At 37.4% G+C, this 24,391-nt stretch overlaps 1 protein-coding gene across 1 annotated transcript in view; it reads right to left on the reverse strand.

Annotated features, from left to right (window-relative positions):
- The window catches only part of LOC146592046 (gamma-2-syntrophin-like), a gene marked incomplete at its 3' end in the record, with an annotated part of 199,668 nt that overhangs the window by 168,254 nt on the left and 7,023 nt on the right, over positions 1–24,391 (reverse strand). The gene's annotated exons all lie outside the window — the stretch shown is intronic.

Consider the following 24,391-nt stretch of genomic DNA (forward strand, 5'->3'; position numbering starts at 1 on the left):
AAYATAAAAATGTTGTATAAGCATTTAGGGTATGACAACTTCAGATACATGTTAACTAAACATTAAGTTTCACTATGATTTCATTGTTCTGTTCTCCCAAAATGCATTGTGATGTTATTGTGATAAAACTAATTTAAATATGAAAGAAAATCTTTTTAAAGCATTCTTCATTAGATTTCAGTATGTGTTTCTAAATAGAACAGGACAGTATTTTATTAAAATAAAACAGAATATTTCCATAAGTAAGTTACTTTTAACCATAATATGGCCTTAAAGGATTGCCAGAAGTATTGTACATAATCATAAAATGTTASTCTTTCATTGGATTAGCAAGAAAAGCCTGAGTGACAGCTACAATAATATAGCACTACAGAAATTGAGGCATTCATATATTTCATCTTCTTAGAAAAGACTGACCCATCAAAAATTAATTTAAGTTTTTCTATTTTAAGCTGATTAAGACTTTCATACCTGGCATACTCAGTTATTTCTCAGTCTATGCTCCATYAGAAGGACAGTTCCTTAGTCAAAAGAACCCTTCTGATTTAAAGCAGAAAAAAGAAAGAGAAGTCAATACGGAAGATACTGTCCTCCTGAACACTCCATAAACGTACAAATGGGTTACACTTTAGCAGTCGTTCACATTAGGTACTTTTGCACATAAACCCTCAAAAGATCAAAGTCTTGCTGAATAAGGAAGTTAACTCACACTTTAGTATCAAGAACATACCCTTACCAAAAGACAAATTTCCACTTTCTTGAAAGTGGAAAGATGCATTAATCTTGTACAACTATCATCAGATTTGATTATTAAAAGCTATTTTGTATGACTTTCAGAGACGAAAGATTGGTAAGCAAGTAGGAATTTACTGTTCTCTCCTTAGGGCTGCCTGATATGACTGTTGTGTCCCAGGAACTGGGTGTGCGTTATCCCAAATATTTTTAATAGAAAATATGTGCAAGGAATACTGGAAGTTTCAGTATTACAAGGSACTCTATTTGACTTGTATATTTTGATTCTTTTTATAAAAATCAGCTCATTCAATTCTACTTAAATCAGGATTGCGTAGATTATGCAATAATTTTTCCCACCGCTCATCTTTTTTAATCAAATATCTATGGCTACTGTATCTCAGTCATATGTTCTGATAAGATGTACAAAATCCTCGAGAGGAGGGCAACAAAAGTTAACTATATAAAATCCTTTTTTGATGTGTGCAATGGCAGCCAATAATTTATTCTCTACATTCATCTTGATTACAAATTCCAGAGGGCTATAGGTTCAATTTCACAAGCATCATCATCTTAGGTACAAGATATTACAGTTAATGTTTATTCTTTCTTTAATTTTCTTTGGAATGAAAACCTCTTAAGTTTTTCATGTTAATGTCACACTAGAGAGGCTAATACTAAAGGGTAAGAGATTTTTTTATTCCAAATCCTTATTTTCAGTCATTTTTTTCAAATCACTCTCTGCACACAATCACCTCTAGAATCTGAAAGGAAAGAGAAGCAGCATAATAGCAGAATGCTAAAATCACTAATACTAACACTGACCTACTGATGATGTAAATTGGATAGTTACCATCAGTTAGGATCTTCCAGGAAGAAGCTAATGTCTTTGGGAACTGATATAAAAGGTACAGTATACAGCTCAATAGGACTCAGTGCAAGACAAAACAGCGAGGGGAAACAAAGAATTTCTCCTTTTAGTTTAGAACCTATTAATTGGAATCAAAGGGCAAGAAAGACCCAGTTTTGATATGCAATCAATGAGCACTGCAAGTTGTAATATTATATGAATGCAAGCACTAAAACCCAAATACCATTCTGTAATATCAGACAAGGATGAAAGACAGATGAGGAAACACTGGTAAAATGTCATCTGCACCACTTACAACTYTGGCTATATTCCAGAAAGATTAAGTTAGATTATAATAGGTACTGACTGATTCCAACACTTGCTGACCAGGTTCTTTCAGATACTCCATACACGGAGGATGTAATGGTTAATATTACAGTTCTGCTCTACKGAACATTCTTGCAGCAGTGCAGCCAAATGTGTGGTTTTCTGCTCTGCACAGTTACACGAAGTACTCCAGAATTCCTCCAAATCTTTAGCATATCCAAACATGGGCAACTGAGACATCCAAAACGCAAGTGTGAGAATTCAGTGGTGTAACTAATTGATTTAGAAACAGGATGACCTGACAAATCTGATTTGTGAGTTTATTTTCGGAAGGCACTGAAGTGAGTTACCATGCAGAGAAGTATGACAATCCTATCTGCCTAAAGCTTTATTTAAAGCTAAGCTGCATGGTATTTACATATAAGAGCTTTAGCTATCAACTTTTTCTCAGTGACCATATCTCAGTTTTGAATTTTCACACATCAAGCATCCTGTTTCCAAGCATGTACAGTAGCTGAAAAGGTAACTCACTACTAGTGCGATAAAAATTAAATAAAAAGTTTCATCAATAACTAGCTTTCAGAACTAATTAGATAACTGTTTACTAATTCTGCATTAATTATATTTGTACTTTAAGTGAGGAAAGCACTTTTATAAAAGTCATCTCATAATCTTCAGAGGTGGAAGGAAATAAACATTATTTCTAAAACTGTAGCAACCTTTTTTTTCACTGGCTCACAGTAGGAGACAAYAGATGCTAAAATTTCCTACTATTCTGCTTTTTCTTTCTGGAGCTTCAAGCAACTATCAGGTTGCCCATGTGAAATCCAATAAAGCACTGGATAAGCTAACAGTGCATACAAATATAACTGTATATATAAATATAGCCCAAACTTACTAAAAAATAAAGTGGTTCAGTGAAGGATGCAAAAAGAATGCAAAATCGAAATGTATCATTTTATAGGTCCTTCCTATTAAACAGAGTACACACATTCTTGACAATGATTCAGGAAAATAAAAGGCTTTTTTTGTTTGTTTGTTTAAAAGACTAACACTGTTAAAGCTGAAACATAGCATATTCATGGTTGCAATTAACCACTAATATTTAATAGAAAAAATATATATAAAAATAATATAAATGAATGAATGAATGAAAGGAAGCTATCTCAGACAGTAAGATGTGTACACATTCCCTTCAGTATTTTTTTAGAGAACAGTTATTTGAGGAAAATATTAACTTGGTGAGCTCTTCTGGATTAGAATCTGATAGTAAAAAATATTCTTTAAGAGGCATATCATTTAAGATTATGAATAACAAAATAACTATTTCTTCAATCATATCTTAAACCTGTTAACAAGCAGACTGTAGAAACTGCAAGTATTATAAGGCTTGTATGTGAATACCTTAACATGAAGCAGTAACACCACAGAGGACTGACAAACAAAGGCAAAATGTAAAGCGAATGAGGGATTTTACATAAAAAGCAGAACTGAGAACAACTCATGACTGGGGAAAAGAAATGCTGAAGGGGGGACCACATATTACCAAAGCTCAATCACGAAACAAATCCAGAATGTCAGATTCAGTGAGAGAGAAGATACAAGGATTACTGCAAAATAATAAGGAGCTGGACAGGAAGAAGGCAATGAAGAAGCTACCACCATCTTCAAGGTGTTGTCAGGGCCCTAAGTGCTCCGAGATGCTCTGCTACCTCTTGCCCCCTCCCAGGGGCTTGGCCGCATGTGCTCAAGGSCAGTGCTGGCACGGTGTGGCCGTGCAGTGGGGATGAGGCTGCTGTGAGAAGAGCTGTGGGAGAGAGCTGGGAGAAGCATTGCTGGGGGATTTAAAAAGGATTTATTTTTCCAGCAGAGGGTTGCTTCTATAGTTTTTTGAAGGGTCAAGAAGGTACAGACGTACAGTTGCAGAATTCTCCATGTTTTGACTGATAGTAAGATAAGGGTCGAAAAAGTCGGCAGATTCTGGTATGGCTAGAAGAGATTCCTTAATTGCTACAATTCTTTTGGACCAATATTTTTTTCTATATATATTAAAACAACTACACTTTACGAAGCTCTTTGGTAGAACATGTATAAAAGCTCTCTAGACTATAGGTGTCTGCAGTTTGCATTTTGGGTATCCCAGACATGAGTCTCTGAATCATTTCTTCACCTATACTTAAAGTACACATGCAGCTTGGTAGCTTGAGCTTTTGGTCACACATCATTTGGAAAAAACCTTTTCTGTTGACATCATCAACTACTGTCCTTGTTGCTTTCCTCCATATAAATGTAGCAAGAAGGCCAGCACATCATAAGCTGAAGGAGTACGTGGCCAGAAACAGGACCTCCATGCTTTGGAGGTAATGAGCTGCAGTATCTCATGGAAGATACCTCAGACACCTAATGCAATAGGTGTCTACAGGACATTTTTTAAACAAGTGAAAAAATCTGCAGCAATATGTGGTCAAGATGAGAGTTACTAGCAAGGCTATTTCTGGTAAGGAAACCTGCRAGGTCAAGAGGAATCCTGCAAGGACAAGAGGAAACAGCTGGCCAGTGAAGTTTGCAATAAGCGCCAGTAACAGAGGAGAATCTGACAGTTAAATGGAAAAAGTTGGCTGCATATCACTGTAAGCCAGGTAGAATTTTGTCCTATTTAGGAGTACATGACTGAGATAGAAAAGAATAAAGTGTCATAATTGTACTTTCTATTTAATTTCTTGAGACATGTATGACATATAAATGTTCCTTTAACAGATGTTATTATTTTTGTAAAAATTGTTCTTTCTTTGTCTTAATAAGCATATATATACCTCCCGCAATACAGTACAGTTCCCAAATGACTTWGTGAGTATCAAACCATTTCTATTCCCTGACATGAATAATAAAATTAATCTATGAATATACATTTACTCCATTTAATCACATCAAACTGAGCTATGTGTATTATGAAATGAAAATGGCTCCAGGGAAACACAGTTTAAAAAAATGCTTTGCTTCTTTTAGATAGCCTACAGCATGTGCAATTACCCAGCAACTCACTAAGGACAGAAAACAAACAGAAAAAGGTTAAATCTTGCTTCAGTTTCCTGAGTGCACTCCTAAGAAATTATTTTGACAGATCAACCTTTACTTTGTTTCTTTCCATGGTCTTACTAACACCTATTTGTGTTGGTAAGACTTGCAACTATGCTGCAGATAATTACAAAACACAAGCAATGCAAACATCCCTTGGAGATACTTCTAATTTTATAAATGGAACTAATATGTTGTACATATGTTACGGAGTTTCACTCCGCAGATATTGAGTCAGTTTTGATTGTTTATGTAGGGATTTAATAACACTTTGAAGTTAGAGAGCAACTCTTTGATCTTTAAAAGCTTAAATGAGATTCAAGTGTATATACTCAAACCTTCAGGTAATCTGAATTAAGACTCAAAATGAAGGACTGATCTACATTTCAAGTGAATCATTTTAAGATGACACTGGCTAACTGATTAGGTCTCAAAATATACCATTCTTAAAGAGAAATAAATCCAAAGAAACATGTATCCTGGAAAAYGTTTTTGTAACATTCTGATAAAGACACCTCATTCTATAACATATTGAACAACCCACAGARAAGAATTTTTATTTCTTATCGAAGTCTATAGATACTAAAAAGTATTAAAGTATTCACATGGCAKAAAAACTTTACTTTTGCTCTTAGAATTATCCTCACAGCCAAAAAGAAAAAGGTAGTATTTCAAAATTGCACTACTGCATTTCATATAAGTGCAGAAAATTTCACTGTAACACTGGGAAGTAACATATGATCCTTAATGATTTTTTTTTCTGTGCATAATGGTAGTTTCATTATTTCCACATTTGGTTGCAAAAGGAATAGATTTCTTCACTTCTTTCCTCTTCCTCTTCMATAATTATGTCCCCTCCACCTTTTTAATCATCACATCAGCTACATCTGAGTTTGAAAAAAAAAGATGAAAGGATACAGTACAGCAGTTCATGCATTTCAGTAATATCACCTGATACTCATTCAAAATGACAATATAYGAACACAGATGGGCTAGCCTATTTAAACATTCGCATTGTAGGCTCAAGGAAGCACATACAAACACCTGGATTTACACACAGACCATCAGTTAAGTTTGCAATCTCAAAACACAAAAGCTGAGCCTAACTCTGTGTCTTGTYATCACTGAACTGTTAAATCCTGGGGAGCCCAAGGTACCTTTTCAGGACGAAAAAGGGAGACAAATGAGTTAGTCTGCCAAACCACTCACAAGTTGAGCACAGGATAATGCCCAAAAGTACGAAGAGAAATACTGAGGGACAAAGTCTTTTCAAGAGGATGGACAGACACACACACACGCATCCCAAGCTCAGCATTCAAACAAAGACTCGAGCAGTGTCACTCTCCTCGGTCAAAAGATGAGATCATAGAATCACAGAATCAGTAAGGTTGGAAGGGACCTCTGGAGATCATCTAGTCCAACCTCTCCWCTCAAACAAGGTCACCTAGAGCATGGTAGACAGGGTTGTATCCAGGCGRGCCTTGAAGATCCCCACAGAAGGAGAATCCACAACCTCTCTGGACAACCTGTGCCAGGGCTCCGTCACTCTCACAGGGAACAAATTCCCCCTCATGTTCAGGCGGAACTTCCTGTGCTTCAATTTCTGCCCATTGCCTCTTGTCCTGTCACACGGGACAACTGGAAAGAGTTTGTCCCCATTCCCTTGACACCCTCCCTTCAGGTACTTGTACACATTGATAAGATCCCCCCTCAGGCTTCTCTTCCCCAGGCTGACGAGGCCCAGCTCTCGCACACGTTCTTCATAGGGCAGGTGCTCCAGCCCTCTGATCATCCTCATAGCCCTATCCTGGACTCTGCAGTAGCTCCAGGTTTCTCTTGTAGTGGGGAGCCCAGAACTGGACACAGGACTTGAGATGAGGCCTCCCCAGGGCTGAGTACAGGGTCAACTTGTCATCCACCAGCACTCCCAGGGCCTTCTCTGCAGAGCTGCTCTCCAGAAGGTCAGCCCACAGCTTGTACTGGTGCCTAGGGTTATTTTTCCCTAGGTGCAGGACCCTGCACRTGCCCTTGTTGAACCTCAGGAGGTTCCTCTCTGCCCAGCTCTCCAGCCTGTCCAGGTCTCTCTGAATGGMAGCACAGCCCTCAGGTGTGTCAGCCACTCCTCCCAGCTTGGGATCATTGGCAAACTTTCTGAGGAGGCACTCTATCCCCTCATCCAGGTCWTTGATCAAGAAGTCGAACAGGATGGGACCTAGTACTGAGCCYTGTGGGACGCCACTAGCCACAGGCCTCCAACTAGACTCCACACCACCGATGACGACCCTCTGAGCTCTGCCTTTCAGCYACTTCTCAAGCCACCTCACTGTCCACTCGTCTAACCCACASTTCCTGRSCTTRYCTAGGAGGATGTTATGGGAGACAGTGTCCAAAGCCTTGCTGAAGTCAAGGTACACAACGTCCACTGCTCTCCCCTCAGCTACACAGACAGTCATTCCATCATGGAAGGCTMTCAGRTTGGTTAAGCAGGATTTCCCCTTGGTGAATCCATGCTGGCTACTCCTGATCACCTTCTTYTCCTCCACATGTCTGGAGATGACATGCAGAATGAGCTGTTCCATCASCTTTCCAGGGATRSAGGTGAGGCTGACCGGCCTRKAGTTGCCTGGGTCCTCCCTCTTRCCCTTCTTGAAGACTGCAGTGACACTGGATTTCTTCCAGTCCTCAGGCACCTCTCCAGTTCTCCGTGACTTTTCAAAGATGATGGAGAGTGGCTTGGCAACATCATCTGCCAGCTCCCTCAGTACCCATGGGTGCATCCCATCCAGGCCCATGGATTTGTGGATGTCTAGCCTGCCCAGAAGGTCTCTGATCCTTTCATCCTCAACCAAAGTAGAGTCTTCCCTTCTCCAGACTTTCTCCCTCACATCCAGGCTCTGGGACTCCTGAGGGCTGCCCTTAGCAGTGAAGACTGAAGCAAAGAAGGCATTCAGTAATTCTGCCTTCTCCGTATCCCTTGTCACCAGGACCCCCACCCCATTCAGGAGCAGGCCCACACTCTCCCTAGTCCTCCTCTTGCTGCTGATGTATTTGAAGAAGCCCTTCCTGTTGTCCTTGACATCCCTTGCCAGACTCAATTCCARCWGGGCCTTAGCCTTCCTCRCMGCATCTCTACATACTCTGACTGCATTCCTAGAATTCTCCCAAGTAGCCTGTCCCCTCTTCCACATTCTGTGTATTTTCTTCCTCTCTCTGAATTTGGCCAAGAGCTCCTTGCTCACCCRTGCAGGTCTCCTGTCCCTTTTGCTGCACTTCTTACTCATAGGGGTGCACTGCTCTTGAGTCTGGAGGAAGTGATTTTTGAATACTAGCCAGCAACTYTGCTGACTTACACTGAAAAACAGAAAAATGATAAAAGTATTCATCTGCTCTGAACTTTATTACAGGTGGTAGCTATAGAATGCTATAGAAAAGTTAAAAGTTTGGAAGAAAGGAGGGTAGGGTCTATGCAAACACCCAGCATAGGATACATTCTCAATATTTAATAGCCTTCACYGGATGAGCATCACTGGGTAGTTTTTCAGGTGCATTTAATATACCTTTGCCTACTTAACCATATTCCTTGCTGTGTAATCTCTTTTATGTATAACACGTGGTACAATAATCCTGAAATCCTCAACTTAGTGTCATCACACAGCCACCAGTTGACACTTATTTGTGTTACAGATGCCTTATACATTCTGCACAGACTGTGGCCTAGCTATAGCTAGTTTCTTCCTTTCTTCTCTTTATTTTAATATTAGTCTCATAAAACTGACAAGAGATAAAAAAAATACTTTACTTGAGTATTAAATCAAGTTTCCGTGATCATAGGAGGATTTGAAGAAATGTAAATGCTTAGTAGAAAAGAAAGCTGTATTATCTGTTACAAGAACCAATATTCTTACTTAAACATAGCTGATTTAAAAACATAATTAATTTTAAAATAAAGAATGCATTGTCTAAACACACAGAATAAAATAACAAATTATTTTACTGTTCAACCAATAATGGCATACAACTTCTTAAACTCTTCAATGCCGTCATTTCCTGGATCTCTACACTGCTAGCTGACAGTCAGACACTTCAGTCACACAGAATACTTGTGGCTTCAGATTGAAGACTTCTGTCCTATATCTGTTATGATCCTAGGGAATATCTAGGAGTCCAGTGCAAATGCGGATGACATCTTTGAATCACAAGGCAGTCTTAAAAAAAAAAAAAAAAATCTGAGAAGCGCATACAAAGCACGGACTGCAGCAGACGATCAGAGGATCATCTCACTGGGATAGTAGTTAGTAACATCACATTTTAATGACATTACTAGGTTTCAGAATGAATTTGCTACTAGAAACTGTAAAGATAAAACAGAAAACAAATTACATTTTACATCACTGTCCTCAGTTGCAATACCAGCTCTGGGCTACCAAGAAAATCAAATACAACCCTTGTCRCCCAAACTTTTCCTACTTTTCCACATTTGCCATCTCCCAACCTATTTCRTGATGAACTTGTGAATTTTCAGTTTAAAATGTTAAGGTCTACAGAAACAGCTTGAAGTCAGATGCAAGACCAGAACAGATGTGCTGTATTTTTTGCATATTTCAGTGCGTAATAGAAACTTTCATTATTTAAACGAAAAGAATCCCCAAACATACAGGTTGCCTTCTTCTGGGTTTTGGTCACACTCTCTGCAGAATACAGGAGATTTAAGATCAGAAACATTCCTTCTGTATGGAGACATGATCAGAAAGCATTCCCTATTTAATTCCTTATCTCCAACCACCAATCTCATGTTCTCAGACCCTTTTCACAAAGRGCACAAATGTATCAGAAAGAAAACTCCGATGGCAGAGTTGACAACTATTTTCTGAGGTCCTGTTGCATACTTGAAAGAGAATCAGAATCAATTAATTGCATTTGTTCTTAACAACAGAACAGGTAGCAACATTCCAAGCTGCAGTAATGCAACATTAGCATCCCTATTAGTGGAAAAAATTACTTACCAGATCATTAAACAAGCTGCCAAGTAAAGTTACAAACTCATTATCCCTTGAAACATGACACCAATCAGAAGAGCCAGAAATAATAAATCTTTCTTGCCAAAACGGTAATGAGTTGTCCATAAATTTCAGGAGAGAGACATTCCAAAAATAAGTGATTTGATTAGATTACAAACATTACTTGTGATTACAATCTGCGTTATTCTGTGCAGTCAGTAATAATGAACAGGTAAAATGGTATTGTAAACAGCCTCCTCAAAGATTACTAGACTGGAGGCAGACTTACTAAGGCTTTTSTTTGTAAACCTTCCTTTCTTGCTTACTATTTTGAAATTTATAACTTCAGAGAATATCTATAATATGGGTTGGGGCAGAAAATAACATCACTTCAGTTATAGTTTTTTGCATATATTTACTATACATGTAAACAAGATCAATCCTGTTTGTGTGCCGTTTACCCCACTCCGAACCTTATCTGAGGAAAAACACCAGCTGGTAGGGGAGTAAATGCAGCCTTGGGCAACAGCTTCAGCCAGGGAAGGGGGCCAGGAGCCACCGCGTGTTACTGCGCAGTAAAAGCTCCACGGAAAAGCTCCTGCAGTAGTGTTGTACTGTAACTGAGATTKTACATTCTGTTCTTTTTTTTTCCTGAACTTGGAAATAAGCTCTGCTCACAGTGACTTCCAGGTTGTGAAAATGGAGCTGTTTCGCTAGAAGGAGGCTGACCTCCCTCCGCGCGATGCCRACGCTGCAGTGCGGGCCAGGTCCTGCTTAAACGGAGGCCCTGCCATGCTGGGAAGATGTTTCCTGTATGCTTTAGTGATTTAGGTAAACGATAKAAAATTCTAGTAGAATCAAAGTAAGTACTATAAAATGTACTAAGTTTAGTGGTATGGATAGGTTAATACAGAGGAAAAGAAATTAGCTAAATAAAAAGAAGTAGCAATCAAGCACTGCCTGATCAAGGCTTGGAAGAGGCAACACTAAGACACATAAATAACCCTAAAACTCCTGACTTTTATTCCACAGACATCAGGCCACACACTCAACAGCTTTTGCAGACAAAACAGAGAAATATCTGCATCAAGGCTTCAATAGCGATCTTCTCACAAACAAAAAAGTGATTGGCAGCTTGGCAAAGAACCACACTTGGCAGAGAATCAAACCTGGTCCAATGGATCACCTTTTTCAGGAACTCAAGGACAGTTCAGTGTATCAGAAAAGCATTTTGAAAAGACGATGAAAAGGAAGTAAGTTAAAAAAATTAAAAGATAAAATCCTTTCATAGGAAACTACTAACTGTTAAAATAACACCAAAGTTATAGAGACTGACAATTTAGCAAGGTTCTTTTCTCTTCTTAGATATTAAAGTTAATTAAAATTGGTGAAGTCACAGAGTCATTTGTGACCCAGCCTAAATGTAATAYAATCTCATCTGAAAAGCATGAAATTACTCTGCCTATATCTATTACTTTACTTGATATCTATTACAGCCATTCGATAATCCAATTTATAAATTACATCGAAGAAGGTCCATGCAATAGCCAAAATATAAAAGATTTGTGGCATTGTCTGCACTATATTAACAACCTGAAGTAACTTATTAGGTAAAATAAACTGGAGAAAAAAAAAAGACTTGCTTTGACTTCCCTTAATGCAATATCTGAAAGTGTTTGATTTGCTGCAGAATAAAAAATTCTATGAACACATACTCAGCTACCATTTCCAAATCTAAGAATCAAAATATATATTGAATCCAAGTTAAAATCTACTTTTAATGGAGTTCAGAAGGTGCTAATTTTGAAATCACTCTTGGACAGCGGCTGAACAAATTGCCCTGACTGCAGTTACAAAATGTTCATTTGTTTACATAAGCTCCAATTTCTGGTGCCCAACATCGAAGTACTTCATCTAATACTCAAGGAGGCAGAGTTAAGCTTCTCATGGAGCATTAAAAACACACATGCTATGGCAGAACAAGCAACCTCATCTTGGAAATTACAGAGTGCAAAAAATTTGACTGGAAGTATGGACGAAGGAGGGACAGTATGGGAAGAACTGTTTCATTTTCCAAACTCTTTCAATTAAATAACACAAAGAAGGGGAAAAAATAGCTGAAAAGCCTAGTTTGGAGTACAAGTTTGTATCCTCAATAGTGAATTTAGAAAAATCACTAACTGTTACACAACATTAGAGAAATGTTAGTAAGAAATAACATTTGTATATGTGCTCAATTTTACACTCCAGATTAGGAGAACACAGGGCTCAAGTGAGTAGGTCACAGAGTCTGGTCTGAACCTCAGGCCAGTATCATTCTCAACAAGTCAGGACTGCTATTCTCATCTACAAGTAGAAGCTGTAAAATCTGGTCCCCTTACCCTTCTCCCCCTAGAAATACCCCCTAAACAGCAGTATCATTCTTCCTGATACAGAGAGAAGCAAAAAATATCTATTAAAATAACAAAGGAGCTCCTGAAGRCAGTTGCAAATAGGAAATCCTAAAACCATACTCAAAAAGTTAAGACTGATTAATATTTATTTCTTTGTTAGGATTTATAAAAGATAAGCATCAAACACTTAAAACAGGCCTGTGAAAGAGTYAAGATTTTCTTTTTTTGTTGGTTGGTTTGTTTACTGATTAATAAGAAATAGTGATTGCAAATAACTTTTCACTATATATTTCATAATATATATGGACTATATTGGAGATTGGACTAGATGATCTCCAGAGGTCCCTTCCAACCTTACTGATTCTATGATTCTATATCATTTGTAACAATAAAAGATGTATTTTATTTTTCCTTTTAAAAATCATGGGTAATTTCAAGCAAAAATATGAATTGCACAACTTTTTTTTTTTAAAAAAAAATAACACTTCAAAATTTGTTTTCTTTATTTAATTCTAAACTTTGGACTAAACAGCACAAAAAATAAGCTGGTTCCACACATTTCTTCAAGATATTTACATGCAGACTTCATATGCATCACAAATGAAATCTATGCTTCATGGAGCATAACATGATATCAGACCTCAATTGCTTCACTTAAGTTCTTTGTAAATGCAAAGTGCAATATGGCTCTGCAACTCTCCAGAACTACTAAGTTGTAAGACAAGCAGGAAAGAAACAAAATATGCACATGCCCACTCATACACAAGAGAAAATAACACATATGCATAACTCTCAGGAAATTAGTTTAAAAAAATCCATATTGAAATAGTACAAATGCTGTACTGACATATATACTGTGCAGTCTCACTGAAGTTAATGTGTCCCAAGGAATTACATATTATTTGCACAGCTTTCAATGGATCCAGAGTAAATGTCACCGAAGTGTATCAATCTACATGGAATGATATGCATTGTAAGTACGGAAATGATAGAAGAAATAACTAAGCTTTAGTTGTTCACATTGTGAAGTAACTTCTGATGCTATTTGATTTCTATCCTCATTTCATACAGTTAAGAGACCTGTTTTGTATTTTGCTGCTTGAGATAAGTAATACCATTCACTTATATCTACAAATGAATTCAGACCACCAGAACAAAAAATTGCAGAAGGAAAAAAAAAATACTAACATATGTCTCACTTCTTGTTTTTCCTACTATTTCTTGCCAGCATTTTACTCACTCCTTTTCTTTCCTATCTTTTCATATTTAAGTCGATTAATTTTCATCTTTTTAAATGCATATATTTTTTCTCCGTGTTCATGAATCAAATTTGTTGTTTTTCTGTCCTGATCTAAGGAAAAAAAGGCTGTTTTTTCCAACTTATATTCAACTGGTTCATGATTTGAGTACTTCTGTGATGATGAAAATCTTGGACAGCACTACCCACTTATCCACCAATTTAAAAGATCTGATATTAAGTAGGTAAAAGCAGTGACAGTAAAGCTGGGTTTGAATTTGAAAGGTACTTCCATCTGTCCCCAGTAATACTTCTTTACCACATCTGCCTACTATAAGTTGTAATAAATTCAGTATGGAATGCTCACATTTTCAAGGCTTTAATAAATGAATTACGTAGAACAGCATCACACAATACCTGTTATAGAGAAAAGAAAAACTATAAAAGCGTAACATCAGCTCCCAAAAGTCTCCTAAAAATTACTTTCTTTCATCCCACTGATATATACACCGATAAAGTTAGATCTTTGTATTAGGAAGATAAAATATTCTTTGTTTCTCTATAATAATACATCCTCAGCAAATCAGGAGCAATGTTCTGATGGTTCATATCTAGAATTAAAATCTCTAAAACCTAGTCATTCCTCCACTCCCCCCAAAAAATTCAATAACACACATCTAATGCGGTATTTCTGGACTAATGGCCTTCTATGACATTTTATTGTGTGATTTTCCCACATTTTCATTCATTCTGTTCAGATTTATTTTATTTTCAGCAACTCTGAAGCAGCAAGAGCCTTAATGTAGCATGACTTCTTTTTTTTTTCCACTGACCAAATAAAACATTATTACACTAATAAATACATTATCTGAAAGAAGTACAGTGCTTTAACTCTCTCATTCCATCTAGGCTGTCTCACTTATTTTTCAATTGTTAAAGGCATGACACAGAATCTAAAGAGAACCATTCAGGTAGGAAGGGAGGGACCTGTGGAAGTCTCTGGCCCAGCCTTCTGCCCAAACCAGGGTCAGCTATGGGATCACACCAGGTTATGAAGTCAGGTTTTGAAAATCTCTTAAGGACAGAGGCAACACATCTCTGTGCTTAAGCTCAGGGCTGCCCACCAGAAGAACCCAGATAGGGTGCGGGAATGCTACAAAAGCCTCATGAAATTCCGCAAGGACAAATGCCAACTCACCCCTATGAAGGCAGGRCCTCTGACCGCCCAGGCAGCAGCGCTCCTGAGCTGTACCTGGGGGTTCTGGTAGACAGCAAGATTCTCATGATGAAAAAGCTCTTCCTTACATCTCATCAGAAAATACCTTGCTTCAGTTTATGTCTGTTGTCACTTGTCCTACCCCCATGGACCAGYATGAAGTGCCTGGATCTGTCTTCTTTAACATCCTGATAGTCAGAGCAGCACTACTGTTAGATCCCCTCAAAGCCATCTCTTCTCCAGGCTGTACAAGCCSAGCCCCCTCAGCCTCTCCTTGCAGGGCAAGTGCTGCAGCCTCCAACCAGTCAGCAACCTGGTGGCCTTGCACTGAACTTAGTTCAATTTATCAATGTCTCTCATACTGGGAGACACAAAACTGGATGCAGCATTCCAGATGCTATCTAACAAGCGCCAAGGAAGGGGGATAATCCTTTCCCTCAGTCTGCTGTTTGTGTTCCTGCTAATACAATCCAGGATGCTGCTGGCCTTCTCCACTGGCAGAACACTGCTGGCTCATGTTCAGCTCACTGCCCACCAGGACCCCTAGAGCCTCTTCAGCAGAGATGCCCCACAGGCAGGCAGGCAGACCCCAGCTTTGTTGCCAGGGGCTCTTCCTCCCCAGATGMAAGACTTGGCATTTGTCCTTGTTGAATTTTGTAAGGTTCTTGTTGTTCCAGCCCTCTCATTGTCTTGCCCCCCTTGTCTGGCAGCCCTCAAGAGTCCAATCAACAGGTCCACCTAGTCGGGTGTCCTCTGCAAACTTGATTACTGTCACCTCATCTAGGTCTTTGAGGATGTAAAACAGGACAAGTCTCAGGACAGACCCTTGTGGAATTACCACCTGTCACAGGCATCCAGGTAGAGTTTGACCCAAAACTACAACCCTCAAGCCCACACATCCAGAATAATCTGGATTTTCAACTGTCTGTTTTCAATCTGGAAAAAAACATTTTAATAGTAATTTTGAAAACAGTCAACTGTATTAAAACTAAGATTCGTATTTTTAAGAAGTATATGCTTTTAATATTTGAGCAAAGACTTCAGAGATCAATTTTTAACCTTAAAAGGTTAATGTTACTACCTTTAATTAAGAATTCTGGTACAATTTATGATCTGAGAATAGATTACAGTTGATTTGGCAAGTCAGAGATTTTATTTTTAACAGAACACATGTGATATCTGGGCACAAATACCACTGCCCTAACAACCACCGTATGAATAACCTGTTCCTTCAATTAGATAGATTCTTCACAGTTGGATGAACAGGAGTCATAACAATCTTTTCTTGCAGACTTCTGTAGTTCAGACAAATTTAAAGATTGTACTTAAGCTTATGATTAAACATAAACTGTAGCAAAAACCAGCYGTGAAATTCAAATAACAGAAATTAGAAAAACTCGTCATGTAATTCCCTATTACTTACCAATACACAAAAGCAACGTGTATCACCAGCTCTGTATTTTGTGCATATGTCATTTTTCTGTAACTTTTCTAAAAAAATCAGACTTTCTGGGGCTAAAATACTTAGGCAATTTATGCCACTAAGATATTCTACATTAGTAAGTCCAAGGTCTTTCTAAATTGTCCCTCTAATCTGGTTGGAGAGATGGTCAGATCTTGCAGAATTCATCATTACAAAGCAACTGTATGATGCAAAATAAGTCATAGTATGACAGAGAATGTTTATACTCATGAAGTATATACTTATGAAGATACATTAAGGTAAACATCTTACATCAGTGAGATCCAAAAGTTTCCCTCATCAAGAAGATAAATGTAATGGCCAAAACTTTCCTTAATTTATGTTGAAAATATCTCTATATGATGTTTTCCTTTATTTACCTTCATAAAATAATTTTAGCAGTGCAAAACCTCTAGACAAAAAGGGAGAGGTTGATGAACATTTCATAATCCTCAACAATGTACTTTTCTACAAATCTCCTTTAGAGAAGACACTTAATGGTGAATCAAGCAATTCAACTTTTGACAGGTGGCCTTCATCTCCCTGTGTTTCTTTATTTACTTCTTTTTTTTAGAAATAACTATTAAAATTACAATGGGACAGAATGAAAAACACTTTCACTGTGAAAATGCACGAGAACAGATTACTCAGATGAGTTTGTATATTTCTACAGATGGAAATTCCACAACTTCACCAGCCAAAGACCTGAGCTACCTAATCTAACTTTGAACATGGGCTCTGGGGAACATGTCCACACAAACTAGATATTGTCAATAACTTTTGAAGAGGGTCACTCTCACAGCTCCAGCTGAAACTTAGCTTCAGCCTGGCAAAGGCAAAAAAATATATAAATATACATATATATAAATGTGTGCATCTCAGTGCTGTTCTACACATATTTATGACATACCATTCTGAAAGGCTTCTGATTCCTGAATCAAGAATTCCTCAGTTTATTTTGATGCAGAGTATTAAAGAGAAARTTAAACAGAATAATTCTCCCACGTAATTCAATAAATAAACCGAACATCAATTATCTCTCCCAAACATCTCCTTGCCCAAAGAAACAGGGATGGTTTGGATCTGTGGTCTTGGTTGATGTGTTACATACTGAATACTCTTTATAGGACGTTATGCAGAAATCACAAGAAGCTCTCAACTGAAATACTGAAACTGATATCACTGCTATCAAAACAAACTAACAGTTAATTAAGTAATTAAACATCTTCATAACAAATTTAATTGAGAACTTGTAGTACCCAGAGTAAGGTGGGTCCACAGAACACAGTTCACTTCTAATGATATAAAGGGATTTTGCTCTCAAAATAGCTGGAAATCTGGATGCTAAAGAATGACAGCACAACAGGGTTAACTACAAAGAACAATGTTCTATCGGAAAGAAACAGCTACAAAAGCACTGCTAGAAATTCTTTAGAAAATAAATTTGAAGATTAGGRAAAAATCACAAGTTGGATGTAACTCAATCATCTATTTCTTGTTTCAGGATGTATAATTACAAGCACCTTATGAGTCACACTTACAGTAATCCTGCTCAATTCATCAAATTGAACAGGCTACTGCTGGAATCCTGTAATCAATTTTAAAGACAGGTATGGGCTGATTAAAGAAGRTCATAGGGCAGCAAAGAAAATCTATGATTGACTATGATTCTATGATAGAGCCAAGAAATYAGTGCTTCTTATATTGCTGAGGAACAAAAGATAGATTAAGTCTTCAGATACACAGAAAGCTGCTACAAAGAGCAAACGTCCTACTGTAGAGATCAAACAAAGTAACAGTAGGCTTGTACTGCARTAAGAAAACAGTCAAATCAAGTGAATGAAGAACTGCAGATTAATCAAGCTCCATCTGATCCTGATCARCTTTAGGCTGCCAGGTGCCAAGGATCAGCAAGTGTGGGCTGCTCCACAAGGAAACGTGAGCAGGGACCTGGGGTGGCAGCAGGGCAAGCAGAGGCAGTGTCCTTACTGACCAGCAGTATAGTCCCACAATATCTGAGCAATAAAAGGAGGGCAAAATGCCAGCCAAAGTACAATATCAAAAGTGACAGCGCAGCCATGAATGTTTATAAACAGACACAGGTAATACATGAAGGAGAGACATGCCTATTCTCCTCACACTTGACTGAATCAGAAAGTCCCTTCTCCCTCTATTGAGCTGGTCTATAATGAGAAAATTTCTTGTCATGTGCTTCTTTCGCTACCACTATAATCAAGTTGTTGTCAGACTGATAGTCAAGACAGTAGCAAGACGTGGCAGTCTGCAACAGGAACTGGGAACAACTGAGAATTTAGTCATTAGGGCACTTGAAATTGCAGTCACATTTATAAAAGATATATATTGCTCTTTGAGGGCAGAAAAAGCCTTACCTTACTGTTAGATTGTTTTCTTTGTTGGTGCTTTATTGGTTCAAGGATGCTGTAAACTGGAATTACAGGGTTTGCAATATTCTTTTTAAAAGGATTTTTTGTAAAGTCTAATCTTCCTCCATACTTTATTTCCTAACTTTTCCTGATGAATTGATAAGAACAATTTCCCATAGAGAAAAAGAGTGTTTTCACTGCCTCAAAGGCTACCCCTGGAATATTCTTCACCAGTTTGCTTTGCCTCACTTTTTAAAAGAGCCTAGTAATAATGATTATTCTGGAGTCCATAAAGGAAAACAGAAAAATAAGAGGCAGAGGTTATGTGCGTGCCCTCTAAGAGTTACCTAAATTGAAGGAATATTTTCCTTTGTCCTCCTTATAGTACATCTGAGAGTAACACTCAAAATCAGACTCTTTCAAAGATAAGAAAATTGGGAAGGAGTGGGAAGGAGGAGAAAGAGAAGAAGCCGTCAACATCTATTCCCGCAGCCTGACCTACAGTAGACCTACAGTGCTACTACTGATTTTAAAGCCTAGAGATTCTAAGGAAAAGTGAGGGGGGAGCGAAAGAGGTACAGAAGAGACAGGGTAGATACAACTGGGAAAGGAAACCAGCAGCTATAGTGTATTCTTCCCAGCTGTATGCTATTGGGTAAAAAAGGGGGGGACRAAAAGCAGATATTAAGCAGGTGCCTCTTTTAATCAGAGTTGGAAGAATGAAAACTGCTGAGGCTGTGTTCACACAGAGCAGTAATGCACTGCAAAACAAATAGCCCTGTAGAGCAAAACTGGTTTTACCAAGGACCCAACATTCATACTATGGGCATTTTGGGGAGGTTTTATTCTAGAATTGCTACAGCATGGTCCCATGGACTGAACCCTCATTAGTGCCTCCAGTTCATTCAGTGTATTTCCACAACACCTTTCAGTTCAGTTCTACCTGAAAGAAATTCAGCCTGGGTGCTTCCGCATTAGCACATTTGTTTCGGACCAGAACTACACTTTTTGAAACAAATGCCCCCTCAGTCGCCCCTGCTCCTCGCACTTTGGTTTGCATTGTCATGTGGTCTGAAAACATGCAAAATGGAATCTTTTCAGATGAATTAACTCAAGCAGGAGATAGACTGAAGAGGCACAGCCAAAGAGCTCCAGTCACTAAAAGGCATTCAGTCCACAGAATCAGACTAGAGCTAATCTGAAACAAGCCCCTCAGAGATTTTTATAGGGTGAAGGCTGAGATGTCTTACTCCACTGACCTACTCATATTTAAGTGYACTGCTTACCAATGTAGACACACCTTTGGTGCACTCCATACTACTTTGCAACACAGACTGAAGGGTAGTAAATAAGGATGATTGTAAGATTCACTTCAAAAAATCACACTTCTAATCCAAACATAAAATTCTAATACACATGTCCTAGGACAAAATAAAGAATATTTGTAACAGAATACTTTCCATCACTGTTTTCATACTTTGCTCTACACTCAACACCATTCAAATATTAACATTTGTTCTAGAGAAAGTTTGGTTTCAGTTCTTCACTCAGCTCACTGACAGTAGATTCCCCTGAGTAAAAAAAGTCAGCAAATTTCTAACACTTCAGAGCCCATCAGGTTAACACCACGGACAAACAGGAGAGCTGCAGCAGAGAAGACGAGTCTAACCGGTTACACCTGCACTAACAGATAAAAGAGCTAAGGGCCCAGAAGCCAGCTAGCACTGAACAGCTTGYATCAGTATATCTAAATCCTCTTGCCCTCCTCATGGACATGAATGCCACAGTTATGGGGCCCACAGGGATGGTTCTCGGTCTATACAAACTCCCAAGTCACAGTTTGGACGTTGTCTGAGATACTAATTAGCCCAGGACTATGTTAAGGAAAATGCTAGTGCTTTAACAGCATGGTCACACGCACTTTAGTACTTGCAGTCATGCCATGGCCCTGTTAGCGTAGTAGGTAGCCAACAGTTYCTGCTTACGGAAGGTAAAGATGCCAAAATCTATTTTTAAAGGAGTACAATCTGAATGGAATATTATACCGCCTCTATAGTTGTTACTTGACTACATTCAGTAAAACTCCCACACCTCAAGCTACGGGTACATCTCTAAATCACAGGTTGTCCTGTAACACCAATGCGTAGATTAGAAAATAGTTAAGTCCTGGAAAAGTAAGACAAGCTGTTACATTCCAGTTAACCAAAACACTGGTATATTAAAAGTATCTGAAGAGCTTATTGTACCTTAATTTCATGTAGAATATGAAATTAGTYCCACAAGACATTTGGTCTGTAAATATCAAGCAAGCTGATGAGTGACTTTTTAGATGGCAAATTACAATTAGCATATTTAAATYTGTGTTTTGTGTGATGATTTTTAAGACAACAATTTTCCATGATATTTAAGAAAACTTTTTAATGTTTCTTACAGATTATCCCTATACAACATAGACTACTGTTTGGATTGTTTTTTTTTTTTTGAGACACATCTAATTAAACATAAAACAGYGAATTAGGTCTCAATGAGCAGAAGCCTTCTTAAAGAAGCATCAAAAATATGAGTAAAAGCAGAGTTTATAGTAAGACAAATCAGATAAGAGAAACATGTAACTTCCCTAAATAATATTCCTTCATCTTTCATTATAGAGAATATTTTGATTACATAATTTAAATGGAATCGGTCCCTTCTCCCAAGAAGGGTTTTCGACAAGAGTTTTTCGATTTATTTTATTAATATTTGCTTGACTGAAATAGAGAATATTTGACAAGGTTTTACAGAAATAATTGAAAAATAATGATGTTCTGCAAAAGGGTTCACTTCTTACCACTTAGAAGTTCCTACCAAAAGGAATTTATACAACTACACTATGTTCATCTCACACCATAGCAAGAAGTTACTGAGTTTGTTTAATTTTTATTTTATTTTACTGCTGCTAGATATACTTGGTTAAGTAATAACTTATGTAGAGTCACATAGTCTGCAGCTTATTTTCAAAATCTAGAAATATTTTTATTGTTCTCCCCAAGCAGACATCACTAATTGGACAAAAATTATCCATGAAGCACTCTACTCTTTTTTTTTTTTTTTTTGGCACTCAGCAGTGAATCATACACTGGACTAACAGAAGGGAAATTTTATAAATTTTAAAAGATAAARTATTAATTTTCTGCCATAAATTAATGAAGCTAGATGTTTTTTGTGGAACGGAATTGGATTGACCCTAGTCAGATTAAAATGACACGAGAATTACAGAGACAACTCAAGCAGGCTTACTTCTTTTACTTAGATATGGAACCTACAGCCAACAGACATTAAGTTAACCTCACTGACATTTACGAAAGTCTGTCAAACTGATGGACGTTGAAGAGAAGAGACAGAGCTAGCAGAGGCTAAAATACAGATTCTCACCTCTTCTGTCAGCTTTACTCCCTTTAATAAGTAACTAAGTCTTTCCCTCAGTAATGTTCATGTTCTTCAGAAAGTATGTTTTTCCTCTGTTCATTATGAACAGCTGAACAATGTCAACGTTCAGCTAATAAGAAACCCTGATTTTTTTTTTTTTTTTTTTTTTGAATGGGTGAAGTTAGGACTAAGAAGAAGAAAGCAGCACAGACGAGGGAAGAACAAAAGTAGAGAGGTACATAAGTAGTTTGCTTACCCTGTTTATTCCAAACTAGTCATACAATAAAATAAAAAATGAACAGGTGATGAAAGCTGGTGAGTCTGTTATTAATCATGATTTCTCTGACTTGGAGTYCATATAAAACTACCCATTCTCTTCTTTCCTGACATATGAAAGATATATTCTTGAGGGTATTCATCACAGATGGTCCCAACTGCCACAAGTTTACTCTTGAAAATCACTGCAAGGCTAATTTTTGTTTTCTTAGTTCAATCACTGGTAGCAGAAGATGGGAAAAGGAATTATTCTTCCAAGCTGGGGTTTACAATATGCTGTAATACTCAAGAAAGCACACTTTAGCGTTATGTGTATAAATCAACTCCAAACAATTTCATTTCATTAATTCTCCTTAGTAGATTGTTGTCATAATACTTTGTTAATTCAGACTTCAGACTCACTTCCTGGAGCACGTCCCACTGTAAGCCACTGATCCCCAAGAGTACCTAATTTCTTCAAAGCTAAGACCTCCTTCTTGAGGGAATCAGTATTGTTTCTGAAATGATTATCTTGCTTTTGAAAGTTCTTTGAGACCAATCTATCCTACCTCAGTCATCTCCAATCTTGACTGCTTAATTTAAGTTGTGATGGTGGCATATTTTTATTAATGACCCATTTAACAGGAAAAAATCCCAGCTATTAAACTTCTGGAAGTCTAACTTCTCCGAAGAAATTAAAAATTGAAAATTGAAGGTACACTGGGTAAGATTCAGCCTTATCTTCTGAAACTTCTTAAGTAAAAGGATGATGTGTATCTGGTTTCACCTGACAGTATATTAAAAAATAATGTTTTTTTTTTTTTAATTTTTGGCATATTAAAAGTACAGATACACACAGGCATGCACGTTTGTTCCAGAAGAACCAAAGGTTCCTTTAATAATCATTAAATCCGGAATAACAGATTTGGGGATTTTAGTGCTGCAGAGTAGCTCTTCAAAGCACACTAAAAAGCCTAATCACTTTTACGTAATGTCATTTTTTTTCTTATTACTTAAAACAGACTAGTCTGTTTATCACTCCTCCAGCATACACACCATATGATGCACCAGATGCTTTAGTAATTAATTCATCTTTTAAATGAACATTACAATAAATAGTTGTATAAAACAGTGTGTTGATGCAACCGATGAATACACTGGCAGTTCAAACCATAAACAGAACAGATTTTATAAAAAGCAGTAGCTACATCACTAAATAAGACTGTCAGACTGAACTGTCAACATATGCTTATTTATGCTTCAACTGTATTCTAAAAATGAGCACATATCATGGCTTACTGTACATCATTATAATGCTGTTCAGTCATGGCTTTCAAAGGGTGGCAGAAGAACATCTAAATGCTATATTTACTAGAAAGATGCAGAAAACAACAGGATATATGGACGAAAATAGAGGAAAAGACTTACCATATAAAATTAGATTAATTCCTATTTGAAGAGAGTAGAATATTTTATTAGGCCAGAAAAAAYTTGCATTTTATTAACACAACCACACTTATGAGTAATCTTTAAGCCTTTCTAAAACACGACTTAGTAGGGTTAAATGGGATTTGTATGGAAAGAAATGTGCCTATGAATTTCCTTGAACCACCTGGGTTTTAGCTAYAGCCAGTGAAACAAACGAAATATATATTTCTTTGCCTGTTGATTGAACAGCCTTTAGGTAGACGGGAGATGGCAAAAATGCTTATGATCAATAGTTTCCAGTTATGAACACATCCTCATGACATCCAACATGAGATCAGTTCTTCTCATATTTTCCTCCAATAAACTTACATACATTTAAAACAGAATACAACAGCTTCTATAACTGGATACAAAATAAATATTCATGACCACCTCTCATGTTATATAAGCTGTTTTTTTGAATGTGCATGCTCATTCTTCTGCATTTTTACATTATATAGTATATAAGCTATACTATATAAAATATATCCGTATTTTTGACGATTAAGTTAAACGAATGAGTATTCTTCAAAGAAGTCAGTATCCATTATTGAATGGGACAGGATAGTGCACAATTTACTGAAGCCCCCA

The sequence above is a fragment of the Rhea americana genome, unplaced genomic scaffold (assembly GCF_003343005.1).
Source record: "Rhea americana isolate MKP2758 unplaced genomic scaffold, rheAme1 scaffold_349, whole genome shotgun sequence".
Taxonomy (NCBI): domain Eukaryota; kingdom Metazoa; phylum Chordata; class Aves; order Rheiformes; family Rheidae; genus Rhea; species Rhea americana.